The 11,173-nt window shown below is 43.9% G+C and overlaps 1 pseudogene; it reads right to left on the reverse strand.

Moving 5' to 3' along the window:
* Window positions 1-985: 985 nt before the first annotated feature.
* Window positions 986-7,920, reverse strand: LOC150058800 (tetratricopeptide repeat protein 12-like; annotated as a pseudogene).
* Between the last annotated feature and the right edge of the window lie 3,253 nt (window positions 7,921-11,173).

Consider the following 11,173-nt stretch of genomic DNA (forward strand, 5'->3'; position numbering starts at 1 on the left):
TATTTATTTATTTATTTATTTATTTATTTATTTGTATGTTATGACTCGGGTTTTCCCATCTCAATCATTAATGTGAAGGATAAGCTTTATCGTATAGGGACTTCGAGAGATTGAAAAAAAAAGAGGCTTTCCCTGTCTTCCTCATTTCAACCCCATCCATCACTCTTGTAAAGGTGGTTGATTTAAGAAAAGTGATGATAATTTTATGATTGAAATGACCGTGCCTGAACCACCATGCCTGTCCCTCACTTTTGGCCTCTGGAGACCTCTGCTGGACTTCAGAAATCTTATTATCCTACTGCTTTCAAAGGGCCTTGCTCTGTGCTTTCAATCTGGAGGATTATGAAACCTGAGAGAAGTCTTTTCAAGGAGGAGGATACATTTGAATGGATGTGTGTGTGTGTGTGTGTGTGTATTTGTATGTACTTGTGTGTGGGTGTAGTATATAAATAGGTGGCATTTAGGGGGAGGGAGGTGGTGAAATTGTGTCCCAGGCCTTCTATGTTTTGTTCCTCTTCAAGCCACATTCATGTGTATCAACCACTTCTGCCCCTGATATTTTTTTCCTGTTTAAAAAAAAAACGCGAATCAGTCATTTTTCTCATTCTACCTGATGTCTGCATGCCTCCTAGCTCAGTCTCAGAGTCCTCACTCTAGGTTTGCATCCTGTACTTCAGATGAGTGTGCACACATAATCTCTCCTTACCCCCTCTCTTTCTGCAGGATTTGTTTGAACTCAGCCTTTCCTTGTGCTTGAACTTTCCCTGTTTTTCTTTAGCTTATTTCTCAGGACAGAATGCCCTAATTTTGTTCCAGGCCTGTCTTTGGACCTTATGACTTTCCTACCTAGTTCCTCTGCCTCTCTGGGTTTACAGGCATCTGTTCCAACATGCCTGATATTCTTAAGATCAGATTCTCAGTAACTTTTTTTTGGCTATTTGAAGGGACTTTATTAGCCCGTAGCAACAACCCATAATGTGTGGGCGGGTGTTTGTAAAACAGCACACAGTTATACCATGTCCTTCAAGAATTATTGATGTATTTCATCACAGAGTTGAGGATTTCCATCCCGTGATACGCTTTTAGCTGACTGGCAAACCTGGGCTCAGCTGTGCACAGCTTCCCCAGGACAATGCCTGCGTCCAGCTACATGGATGTCTTCTGTGAGTCACTGGCCCCAGCTTCAGCAGCATTGGCACCAGGTCTGTCTTCAGCAGGGAAGAGGCGGTACTAGGCACCTCCATGCAGTTGCCAAGGCAGAGGGCAACATTGCCCACCAGAACCTCGTCCATTGAGTGAAGTACCTTCACCAGAACGCTGAACTTTTTGTCCAGCCTCATTATTTCCTCCCATGCCTCATGGTAACTGTTGGTTCAGATAGCGAGGATCTTTACTGCAAAAAAGTGATGTGCTCTGGCCTCCTGTCTTCAGGAATTTAATCATTTTTCTTGGGGTCATTCTCGGACATCTAGGAGGGGGTAAGGTGGCCATGGAGCCCACGAATAATCCCAAGAACACAGACTCTGGAGACCAGATTCTCAGTGCAGATCTAATTTTAATGTGCTCACTAAATACAGATCGGGCGGTGACCACCACGTCATCAAATAGGGACATCCTGAATGTGACTTTCAGCCAATGGTGTCCTGAGACACACCCCACTTGCTCCAGGAGGGAGGGGCCAGGCACCCTCTGGCTCTTGACTGCATCATTGAGTGTGTACATGCTGAAGTACAGGTGGCAAGCAGCAGGGTTCCTAGAGCTACCCCACAGTTCCCCCTTTTTCTTTATTTAAGGACACTTTATAATGGAATGTAAGATGGGGCCTAAATGGTGTGCAAAAACCATGGGTCCTGCTGCTGTGGAAATGAGCTTGGTGGGCCAAAGAGGACTAGGGATAGGTGGGTTAAATGGGAATCACAGCCCCCATGTCCTCCCCAGCATGCTCTGAGGAAAGATAATTGTTCATAATCATATCCTGGTCCCGTGCTTGGAAGTGAAGTTTATTACTCTGGGCCTCCACAGTTTGAGGAGAGTGTGGAGGCAGCATTTGTGGCATCCATATCTGGCAGAGCAGTCATCCAGGGTGGTTTTTCTGGATAGGTTGGTGTCCTAGGCTGTACTGGTGAGGTCACATAGGTGGAGGCAGGACTCAGGTCAGCTGGCTGTGGCTGGCGGCAGTGTCACTAAGAGGCCATTTTGTGGTGGCAGGAACTTGTAGATTGCCTGCTCCTGAAATTTGAGAGTTAACAGTTATGTAAAGAAGGTGGATCATGTGCTGTCTGAGAGGGCGGAAGGGTTCCGGGCCTATCTCAGAGGTGGCCTTATTTTACATCACAAACCATAGCCATGCCCTCCAATTGGGCAGCAGGTGCCATCTCAGTTAGGTGCGGACCCAAGAACAGGAGGTGAGCACTGGGCCACGAGTTAGGCCTCCTTTTACAGCATAGATCTCCATTTCCCTGATGTGACATGCTCCACATCTCCCCCTTATTTAGCAGGTGCTTGCCTTACTTGAGAGTGTGCCTGTCTTAGGTTATCCCCCTCTGGGGATCTTACCCCACTACCACTCTAGCTTTTCAGGCAATTCACCTGTAGTGTTGGCAGACACAAATGGAGATTTTAAGTGGGGAGACGGCCAATGTCTGCAAAAGAAACCCTTTTATTCTCTGGTCTACACCTGTACATCCTGGTGAGGGCTGGAGCCAACCTCATAGGGTTCCCAGTTGGTGTCTCGTTATAATGGCACAAGTGAGTCCAACCCTCGCCCCATTGTTAACAGAGGGGCTGGCTCCTGCTAGGTGTTTGGACAAGGGGCAGGGGGTTTTGGTGAGGTAGCATGCTTATAAGCAGGGGAAAATCTTTAGATTTGGAATTTAAAAATTCAATGTAAATAAAGCATCAACAAGCTTATGTTGAGGCCTAATGCCTTAGGTACCTGTATCCCCCCATTTTTATTTGTTTTTTAAGGGGGCCTAGGGCCAAGAGTAGGCTAGCTAAAGTCCCAGGAGTGGAATCTGGGTGAAGATCCATCTTCTGTAACTTCTTCAAGCTAACTCAGGGGCGTTGTCTCTATACTTGGCCAGGGACCCTAAAAGCTTAGCCTATTTTACAGATTGATAGGCACATAGCCTCAGATTCATAAGCTTCTTTCCTGAATTTGTGGCTGATGTCAATCCAAAATCTGCTCAGTTAGGCTTAGAGCAAAATTAGGATTGTAAACTACCCATATTTTTGACAATCTTAGGTTTTAACTACCCACTACTATACTGACAAGTTCCTGCCCAGGAACACAGGCATTAGTAAGGCATGCTTACCTGGAACTTGGTAAGGGTCAAATTTACATCTGAATAAGGATCTGCTATTCTTTTCTGTGGGCCGGTTGGAAACTGTTACAAACTTACAAGGGTCAACTGAAATAGCAATTAAACAATCATTTTTTTCGCCCTAATTTTCTTTTTTACTCTTTTTAAAACCCCTTTTCCCAATTAAATACATTTTAGGGGGCAAGTTAAGAAATACTAATCACATCACCCACTTTACCATCAGATTTCCAGTGTCAGTCTGCAAGGGAGAGGCAGGATGAAGCCCTGTCCTTTCTAAAAAACAGATAGGCAAGGTTTTTGAAACTGATAAATTCATATTTAAATTTCTGATACTTATCTTCAAATTTAAACTCAAGGAAATAAATTCCAAGTTCCCTGATGCCTTTTTGCTAAACAGAATGCAATGTTTACAATGTAAACAGCTCTATGCATTACAATACTAGAGTTTAATGTAGTTCCTCTTTAAAACAATACAATAATCCCTTGAGGTATTTGACTTTGATTGGAGTTTAGACTTAGATTTAACCAACTACCCCTTTTTTGTATGTTGGATTCAAGCATAAACTTGTATATTTGTATACAAGTATAATCTTAAACATGTTCACTCACACACATTCACATATTCACACTCAAACATCTAAAAGTGCGCAAAATTAATATCGGCTGTACATTTTCTGAAGTTTTAACAAAGATGTGCAAGCGCACACACACAAAAGCCACAAGGATCCATATTTAGGACTGGTACCAATTTCAAAGACAAAACCAGACAAGAGAAAATACCCAAGGAAAAACATGACATGGACAAGACAGAGAAGCAGAGACTTTTAAGTAACCCCCCAACTTTTGATGGCATGCCTGGCCTTAAACTAACAGAGTGACAGAAAAGACCATGGGGCCCTGAACTCAGGGCGCCTCCCCAGTGGAGATCTCGGTTCCCTGGTAGCTGACCGGTGGAGGCCATTCTCAAGCAAGAGGGAAAACAAAACCACAAGAAAATTGGGCTGGGTAGATAGTTGTCTTGCCGGTGGGACTCAAACCCACACGTCCTCTCAGATGTGCCCTGTTATCGAAAAGAGCCTAGAAGGGGGTCAAGGCGTCCCTTGACCGTACTCTGTTTTAGGCCACAGTGCACTTTCAAGAAAAAATACAGGGGGGTCGACCGACTTCTACTTACCTCTGGAGGCCTTTGCTTTTAACCTGGGCATCTTTTCCGAAAAGGATTGTAATAGGAGGGGTGGTAAAGGAACACCATTGCTTATAGAAAAAGGCAATCCTTTATCTTAATAGCATAAATATAGGAATTGATGAAAGACTTGGGAACCCTGGTTGGGTGGCCCCCATGGGCATTACTGTGGGGAGATCATGAAGAAACCTGTATTTGAAACTTGTATTTGCCTGGCCCTTATGATAACAAAAATGGGGACTTCTGAAGCTGTTCCTGTATTAATTTTAGTAGCTCCAATTGCTTTTCCCGCCAATAGGCCACTGCTCCACTCATACGGAGTCATGTGATTTCCAAGTTAACTGTAGGGGGAAATGGAAACCGTGGGAGACTGTAGCCCCTAGAATTGGGGGACCAGTTTTATGCCAATTTTCTCATAGATAATGCAGTTAGCGTCTGTCTGTCTGACGGAGGGTAAAGGAGACCTGGGGAGTAAAAATTACTGGGAACACTTATAGAAGGCCATGTTGAGGGTTCAACTTGGCCTCAAGTAAAGGGAGCATGGGAAAGGATTACTGAGGGAAGGGCTCCCCACCCCAGGGGATTCCTGAGGAGGCCGAGGGGCATAAGGGAACCTCCATGAAGGACCCGCCAGGATGTGGGGGAGGTCTGCTTTCATGTTAGAGCTTGAGATCAATTAGAGATGGATAAATTTGCTGGCCCGCGCCTTTATCTACAGGGGCAGGTTGGCAAGGGTCGGTGGTCGGTCCCTTATCTACGGGTGCCACAGCCATCGTGGGTGAGGCTGCGCCTTTATTTACAAGGGCAGTGGAGCATTCTTCCAGGGGGCCCCGGTCTCAGTAACCGGCACCTGAGCCAAGGTAGCTGAACCCCAGAGGCAACTCAGAATGGCGGCCACAATGGGGTAGAGACAAGGAAGCAAATTACCAATGTGCCCCTCTTTGTGACCCTGCCAGGCTACCGTTTCCCATGTGGACTCATCCTGTACCCTGCCTGCAATCCCCCACAGGCAGAGAAACAGAACAGTTTCATAAAACTGCTCAAGCTTTCTTTCAGAAAAGTGAAGGTGCCTGCTCTCCAAGATCCCTTTCCACATAATTACTTGAAGAGGTCCATTTACCTGCTAGTCGTGCCCCACGTTGGACACCAGTTGTTAGGTTCCTTCTCAGACATCTAGGAGGGGGGTAAGATGGCAACGGAGCCCACGAATAATCCCAGGAACACAGACTCTGGAGACCAGACTCTTGGTGCAGATCTAACTTTATTCTACAAAATTTGCTTGCTAAATACAGATCGAGCGGTGGCTGCCATGTCATCAAATAGGAATGTCCCTGAATGTGACCGTCAGCCAATGGTGTCCTGAGACACGCCCCACTTGCTCCAGGAAGGAGGGGCCAGGCGCCCTTTGGCTCCTGATTGCTTGTGTTGCTGAGTGTGTACGTGCTGAAGCACAGGTGGCAAGCAGCAGGGTTTCTGTAGCTACCCCCATACATTTTCTTCACTGTTCTTGTCCTCAGGGCTTCTGTTTTTTTTTTTTTGTGATGTCTTTTTTTTTTTTTTTTTGCCAGTCCTGGGCTTGAGCGCAGGGCCTGAGCACTGTCCGTGGACTTTCTCTTGGCTAGAGCTCTACCACTTGAGCCTCAGCACCACTTCCAGCTTTTTTTTTTTTCTATGTATGTGGTACCAAGGAATCGAACCCAGGTCTTCGTGCATGCTAGGCAAGCACTTTAACCACTAGGCCAAACTCCTGGCCCCCCTCAGGGCTTCTTGAATGATTTTTCAGAGACGAAGGAAGAGTCCGGCTTAGCACACCAGCAGCTCTTGTCAGGATTCCTCCATCCCGGCTGCTGAGTAGAAATAGGCTCTTCCTGCAAACCTCTATGGTCCATGCCTCTGAGACAAGGGGGACTTGGAGACACAGGTTCATGACAAGTCCCAGGAGGGTATATATGACATCTCGGAACAGGTCCTCCTCACACTTAACCAGGAGGCCCAAGCAGGCATCTGGGAATTCTTCGTAGGCTCACATGTGTCTCCAGGCAACGGACTTGGCACTGAGGTTCCCCAGGTTGACACATTGGCAGAAGGCGGAGGTGCTGGTTAACATGGGGTCTCTCCTCAGGACACCTGTGAGCATGGGCAGGACTTCTGGAAGGCTGTTCTGGAAGCAGACCTAGAATCTTTCTTCCAGAAACATGTCTGTGAGCAGTCCCATGGTGGTGTTGGCCTTTTTATCTGAGAATCGAGAAAAAACAGCAGGGCCTCCAACAATTGGGCCAGGTCAAGGTGGCTGATGATGAGGCTCCGTCTTGTCTCTGTCTGGGTGAGCTGAAGAGGCAGGGTCAGGCTCTGCTGCGAGATGGCCAGGACAAGGGAAGTCAAGAAAGACAGCAGCACTCTGGCCGTCTGGATGCATCACAAGGAGTCGTTGGTTTTCCTCATTCTCGTGGCACACTGCCAGAGCTTCAGGACAGACACACAGACGGCCTCTTCTACTGCATCCTTTCTTGTGGCGAATAAGCACCTGCTTAGGACTTTATTGTCATTAACGATGCTGACTCCACCGTGGATTCTGAATAAAGTACATTCTGTGCACTGCTTCATCGTTTCCATCAGGATTTCAATTCCCCTTGCATAAAACAGGGGTGCCTAGTCGGGCTTGGAAAGGGTCTCCAGGAGATTTCTGGTTGTTACAGCTGTGTTCTTTCCTGAAGCCAGAAATTCATGGGCTTCTTTCTCTTGAAGATCTGTCTTTTCCTGAAGATCAACTTGCCGCAGGTATTCTTTCATCTGTGTCTGCAGCTTGGGGTTTATTCCTAAGATCTTCTGGTAACACTCCCTAGCCTCCTTGTAGTTTTTCAGAGCCAGGTGGGCTTTCCCCATGTGGAAGTAGGCCTTCGTGTAGGTTTCATCACACTTCAGAGCCCATTCACAATCCACCAGCACCTTCTGAGTTTACTGTAAGCCTGTGCTCGTAAGCCTGTGCTCGGTTGGTGTACAGCACCTTCATGTCCTTATTTTCTCCAAGCCCATGCCGTAGTGCTTGAAGGTGAGTTCATAGTCACCCTTGCTGGAGGCTTCATTCCCCTTCTCTCTTAGGGCATCTGCTTGCACTTTGTTTTCCATTCTTCTCTTGGCTCGCTCTTTTGCATCCTTCTCCACAGATGCCAAGAAGGCCTTTGGGTTTATTTCATCTGGAAGCTTGTGGAGGGCTGATGAAGGTTTTGTTGGTGGTGATCTGACGTTCGTCCTCCTCTGGGTCTCCCTCCATCAGTGGCAGTCGTTTTGCTGTCTCCAGGACAGCTTTCTGCTGCACCTCTGGGTCATCAGGATTCATGTCTTGAATTAAATTGGTGATTTCATCCACATTTTTAAAAGAAATTTCTGCAAGTCTTTGTCTTGATACTCAGCCATGGTAGACCAGAATCCCTTTCACCTCCTGAGTTGTACTGGAAATCTCTCAATAACTTTTTGGCTAGCCTCAAACCATGGTCTTTTGAGTCTCCTCCTCTCTAGTAGCTATGTTATAAGTATGAGCTACCATTCCCAGCCATAGTCACAAATCTTAAACTTTACTCTGGATTCTTCTTATAGAAATTTTATTTTGTCTGCTAAAGCACACATATACAAAATATGGATCAAAGGGGATACTTTTTAAATATTATTTGTTATAACAAAATTTTAAATTATTCATCCAAAACATAAATTGTGGAACTTATAAGCAATAAATGTAGCTATTAATACTCATGTGAAAAGATACTAGAATTTTTCTTAAATTTGAAAATCACATTCAATGGTAGAACATTTGCCTACCATGCATGTGGCCCAACACCACAATGACAAAAATTCCCACAAACCAGGAATGGTGTTACACTCCTGTAGTCCTGATATTACAGTCCTGTAGACTGAGGCAGAAGGAACTTGAGTTTATGGATAGCCTGGACTACACAGTAGTAACCTATTTTTAAAAAATGATTTGCCTTTTGTCTTTATACATAATTTAAGAACTTCATTAACAGCATTTATTTCTGAAGTATTTTGTTAGACTTGCTTAAAGGAAAGAAAAATGAGAATTTTTTCCTTTTTTTTGCCTTGTGCCTTCCTTTGACTTTCAGTATTTACAAAATGCTTATAATATATAAATTTAAATAGAGGAGTGTACTGTTCTTCTAAGGTTTAATTCCAGACCTCCCTGAAGCCTTTCATCATCCCATTGGTGTGATTTAGATGGTATTCCTTTGTGGTCACTAGTTATAATCCTCTTCTCTAGATGACTTATTTTGGTAGAGGAGTAGGGGTTTTGGTGTCAAATATGATTAAGTTTAAGTTCCACATACCACAGGACATAGGTGAGAAGTTTAAACTTCTTCAGCCTGAGTTTCTTCCTCCTGAGCATGGGAATTTTGATGCCATTCTCCAACAGGTTTTGTAAAGGTCAGAGTGAGTTTATACTTAGGGTAAAATGATGGTGACAATACCATATTCAATGGAAGGTATAAAGCATTGGTATTGTGATAGCTTGCCTTCTCTGAACTTTATTCTTCAGAAGAATCTACTTGTAAAGACCAAAAGCTTTGTTGTGACTCAGAATTTCGGAGGACCCGTGAATTTCATGGTTTTTAGGAGTGATATGAGGATGCTTTGTGTCAATGGCAAAATTGCTCACCTGTGGCCAGGTTGCAAGGAGAGAAGAGGAAGAGAGGGAAAAGGTGGATTGGGGACACAGAGAAACACATCGAGAGACACATAGAAAAAGAAACACACAGAACAAGAGAGGAAAACCCCACAGAGACACAGAGAAACAGACAAAAATCACACAGAGAGACAGAAGAAGAGGACTTTTCTCCATTCTTACAGCTTTGACCTTTATTATTGTTTATTTTCCAGTCCTGGGGCTTGAACTCAGGGCCTGAGCACTGTCCTTGAGCTTTCTCAAGGCTAAAGCTCTACTGCTTGAGCCACATCACTACTTCTGGCTTTTATATGGTATGGAGGACTAGAACCTGGGTCTTTGTGTATGCTAGGCAAGCACTCTACCACTCGGCCAAACTCCCAGCCCTTTATTGTTTTTTATATACCAAGTTTTCAGGCTACACTAGAGCCACCAGCATGACTATGTTTATTGTAGCATTATTTACCATTGCCAAGATATGGAATCAACAATACAGATGTCCTTCAGTGAACAAATGGATCAAGGAGATATGGTATATATACATAAAGGAATTTTATGCGTCCATCAGAAAGAATGACATTATCCCATTCATAAGGAAATGGAAAGTCTTGGGAAAAATTATACTAGGAAAAGTAAGCCAGACCCAAGGAAACACAGGCTGCAAGGTTTCCCTTATTTGTAATAATTAGAATGTGCCTATAAATCTATAAGTAAACCTAATGGATAGTAAAAGACAACTAATTATATTTGGACATGATTAATAAAACAGCATTCTAAATGTTCACACATGGAGAACAAAGGAACAAAGCAAAATATTCTTAGGAGAGGATCACAAAGGCTCAATAGTAACCATAAGAAATGAAGACAAGATTTTTTTAAAAAATTTATTGCGCTGTTGTGTGGAAGGGAAGGGTAAGCACAGAAATGGTGGGATGAAGTGTGAGACATTAGAGTGGGAAACCCACTAGACACTATGTTGGAAATGAACTATGCGACTTGGTAGGGAGAAAGAAGTTGGGAGGGGAAAAACTGGGAGAGAATGAGGGAGGGAGTGACACTGTTGAAAAGGAAATGTACTTATCTGACTTATGAAACTGTAACCCCTCTGTACTTCACCTTTACAATAAAAATAAACATTCACACTCTCACACGTATATGTATGTATGCCAAGTTTTTCTTCCATGGCACAATGGCATTTTCCAAACTTCTGTGTCAAATGCATTATGTATAATGGTTCTCAGCTAATTAGTTGGATAGCTTGACACTCTAGCCAGCTGACATGTTTCCAAGAGCCTTGAGTGGCTTAGGTCAACCTAATGGAGGCATCCAAGGACCATGTTAGGGGAAAGCACAGTTATAGAATATTCAGAGTGATAATGTGATGTTTTGATTCCAACTATTCAGATGGTTTCCAGTTGTACTTGGCACTCAGGATGTGAATTTACCTGACCAGCAGAAAGCAGAGAAGAGTGATCAAGAGTGTGTTCTTGTGCCTGCCTCAGAATGGGTGGTCCTGTAATTTGAACAGTTTCACTTCAGGTTTTTTATTAAAGAATTTATTAGCATCGATTTTTACATCATATTTCAAATATCATATTTAACAAACAAGTATTCAAGAAGGGAATCTCTATATGTGAGTTACTTTTTAAGGGGATACTTCTCCCATGATTCCTTTCATCCTGTTTCTGTTTTGGAACAGGAAATAGCGTTCACCCTCTTTTAGGATCTCAACATAAATTTTTGAAGGAACAAATAATGAAAGAACCAATCTGTGACATTGCCCCAAGTCTGATAATAGTTCCAAGCTTCTACTTGTACATCAGTTATTGAATGAACTATCAGCAAACTGTTTCTTCTACTTCTTGAGATGAGCTTAAATGGCTGTATCACTGATATCTGGTTTGTGCCACAGCTGCACATGTTTCTGACATAGTTCAGATGCTTATGGTAGCAGGTGCTGAAATCATGTGAAAAGTTGATGCACCAGGAGAGGGA

Source organism: Megascapheus bottae, chromosome 9 (genome assembly GCF_031878675.1).
Source record: "Megascapheus bottae isolate mThoBot1 chromosome 9, mThoBot2.hap1, whole genome shotgun sequence".
NCBI classification, from domain to species: Eukaryota; Metazoa; Chordata; class Mammalia; order Rodentia; family Geomyidae; genus Megascapheus; species Megascapheus bottae.